The sequence below is a fragment of the Diospyros lotus genome, chromosome 3 (assembly GCF_014633365.1).
Source record: "Diospyros lotus cultivar Yz01 chromosome 3, ASM1463336v1, whole genome shotgun sequence".
Lineage (NCBI taxonomy): Eukaryota > Viridiplantae > Streptophyta > Magnoliopsida > Ericales > Ebenaceae > Diospyros > Diospyros lotus.
In genome coordinates, this window is record NC_068340.1 from 25,171,456 (window position 1) to 25,174,913 (window position 3,458).

Below are 3,458 nucleotides of genomic sequence, written 5' to 3' on the forward strand. Positions count from 1 at the left end.
TTTTTCTCTGCATCCCCATCAACAGAGAATTTTTGAGGGAACTACGTATCAAAATTGGAAGATCAAATACTCGTTCAATTAACACAACAACAATGAATTCATCAGGTATGTTTTTGTCGTTTTCATTCTTTAATTTTTTTCTTTGAATCAAGATGGGAGATCCAAATAATGTCAGGATTAGTAAATTTTGTACACTTGGACCATACTTTTCACTACACTTAAAGCATAGGCCCAATTATCTCCTCTGCTCGATTGTTTGATTCTTGTTGAAGCCTGGGTCCATAGCATTCTTGGCTCCGCCTTGACTTGCTACCCATGTTACACGCTTGAGATTACCCCAGAAGATGCATTTATACCTTTACTAGGCTGCATCCACACCTTATTTTTCTTGAATATAGCCTTCCATGTCAATTGTTGCAAGTTGGCCTTCTCTGTCGCTTGTCTAACTGATGATGGCCCCAGCATCTTGACCACCGATCGCAAATCATCTCTCAACCCGTTAATGAAACTCGAAACAAGGTAAGGCTCAAGCAAGCTCGGATGGACCATTCCTATCAAAGCCCTCAATTTTTTGAACCTCCTTAAGTAATCTTTCATCAATCGATCTTACCTCAATTTATTAAATTCTTCCACTATGTCTACCATGTTTTTCTCACTGAATCAGCCACACAACTCTTCCTTGAATGCCACCCAAGACACTACTCCCCCATCTGATTGCTTCTAGCTTTGGTACCAGGCGTCGGCGATGTCATTGAGATACACTACTGCCATCGTCACCTTCTGCTCTTATTTGATCCGGTATAATTCAAAAAATCGCTCACAACGACAAACCCACCATCTTGGCTTCACCCTCTCAAAGATTGGAATTTCCAATCAAGGTGTGGGGGTATGGCCAACACTCAAAGAAGCCAAACCTTTGCCATGGATTTCCCGTTCCCATGCAACCTTATCCTCCGCCATCCTCAACCCCTCTGGCTTGGGCAAAATTTCATCCTTGTATAAGATTGATTTCGGCCTCGATCTTGGAGGGAAGTCCTCTACTAATCGAAATTGCGGCAAGGTGAACATGTTAAACATGTTGATCTTCTATTTGCAGAAGTCTGCCTTTTCTTAGCCTCTCTCCAACTCCCTTATGCTATCCCTCAGGGTCGCCATATCCTCCCGACTTTGGTTCTTTATGGTCTCGATGTCCTCCTGCGTGCGCGCCACACCTGACTCCAAAGCCTTTATACGCGACTCAAGTTACTTCAAACTCTTACCTTCTGCCATGGCTTGAATCATTTGTTACCAATTTTCGACTGTTCGTAACCATTACTCGTCCATCGTTACTCGTGCCTGGGAGTCGCTGAAGATCAGTGGCTCTGAAACTAAATTGTCAAGCCCTTCAATTAAGGACTGGGCAATTAATGGAATTCTGAAAGGAATTCTGAATGAAAGATAGAAATTTAGGGAAAGAAAGAATGTGTGAGAGAGAAAGAAGAGAACGAGAGAGGAAAGAAATCTGTTATTCAATTAAAACGTAATTTCCCTTTCTACAACAACCTACTTATTAGGCGTGTACCACATCTGTTGGGAGGCTTATTGTCCTTCCCGCTAGTTACAACAACCCTCCTTCTGTTATTTCTACAATTACAATCACTCACTTATTACATTTATAAACCCTAAACCCTAACATTTTCTTATCTCTCTCTCACTCTTGATCTTTCTTTAAATCCATTGTTATTTGATAGTTCCAATTGCTTTCTCTTTCTTTTTCTCTTGAATGTCTCAACTCTTCACCATTGAAGTCGACTAGTGATGGTGGCGCTTGAAAAATCAACTATTTCCTTTTATTTTTTATTTTTTGTTATGTTGTTTTTTTTTTTATTTTAATTAAATATTACTTAATTATGGTATAATCCATTAACTTGATTAAGATTATTTATGACAATTATTTCATTTTGATTAATAATTAACAACAATAGCTCTTAATATTAATGGAGAAGGTGTGAATGGAAAGAAACGAAACCATAGAGACTTTCAAGATTACTTCTGAAGTAGATGAATTGTTCTTAAAAACAAGTTAAATCATAGGAATGTATATGTCATTTGCCTTAAATATAATTAACTGATGTTATGATATTAACATTATGCACACATTTTTACTTTTTAATATTATTTAACTCATATTTTAATATTTTGCACTCATTTCTGCTTTTAACATTTAGCCTTTATTCCAAAATAGACATGAAAAAATGCACTAAATACCGCCATGAGTACCTTAAACCTTATAATAAACCTCAACCCCAGGTGAAGAACCAATGGTGGAGAAGAAAGATTGGAGGTGTAGAAGAGAACAAAATAAATCTCCACCGCACGATCAGCTGTGATCTCTAGTAGTTTGCCCCAATTGTTTTTTCTTTTCAAATTCTTCTATGAAAAAAATAATTTCAAAAAATAAAAATATATTTTTGGAATTACATATTTAGTTTATGTTTAAAGATTAGAAAATATACTTTAATTAAATGTGTATTTCTTGTAATAGGTAGAGGAGGCTTAAAATTTAGGATTTATATTTTATTTTTTAAAAATAAAAAGATCATTATTATTTTTAAAACGTAAAAGATAATTCTTATAATTAAGATGAACCTTACAATGGTTAGCCTATAAATATACTACCCCTGGTTAGCTTTACTTTTTAGATATGCTAGATCAGTTAATTATTATTAATTGTTAAAATAAAAACTAAAATTGTCCTATAACAAACTTAGTCCAATTATTATAAATTGTAATATATATATATATAGATATAATGAATGCAGTAAAAATCAAGAAACTTTGAATTTTAATATTTAAAGATAAAAATATTTATAAAATATAAAACTTAGTAAAAATCCAAAAATATAGAAGAGAAGCATGATTAAATAAGCATAAAATGAACATATTACAAGGTTGAAAAAAAGAGAGAGAGATTTAGATATATGGGGCCTTGTAGCCTAATGGCTGCTTATCAAAGATATTGTTCTTGTGAAATAAATAAAGAGTGATTTATTAAAACTCCATTATCCAAATAACTTGAAAACAGTTCATGATTGGTAATCAATGGTATTATATTATTATATCAATTAAAAAAAAACAAGTTCAGACAACTCATTTGAAAGTCCTAATTAATGGTAAAAATTCTCTGAAAAAATTTAGGTGTTTCATTAAGTATATGCCTCAAGTGCTTTAAGAGTGTAAAAAGCACAGTGCAACACCTAACATATATAGACCACAAGAAGGCAGTGAAAATGCATGCAGTTCATAATAAGAATTCTCTTTTCTAGCTTTACTTGCCATTTAACTATGATAGATACCATACAGAATTATAATTCATGATAACAAAATTGCTACTCATGCATGAATCCTCCTCATCCCTAGTTTAGAATGACAGATTATGCTGATTTTTTTTTTTTTTTAAGAAAAAAAAATGATACTAA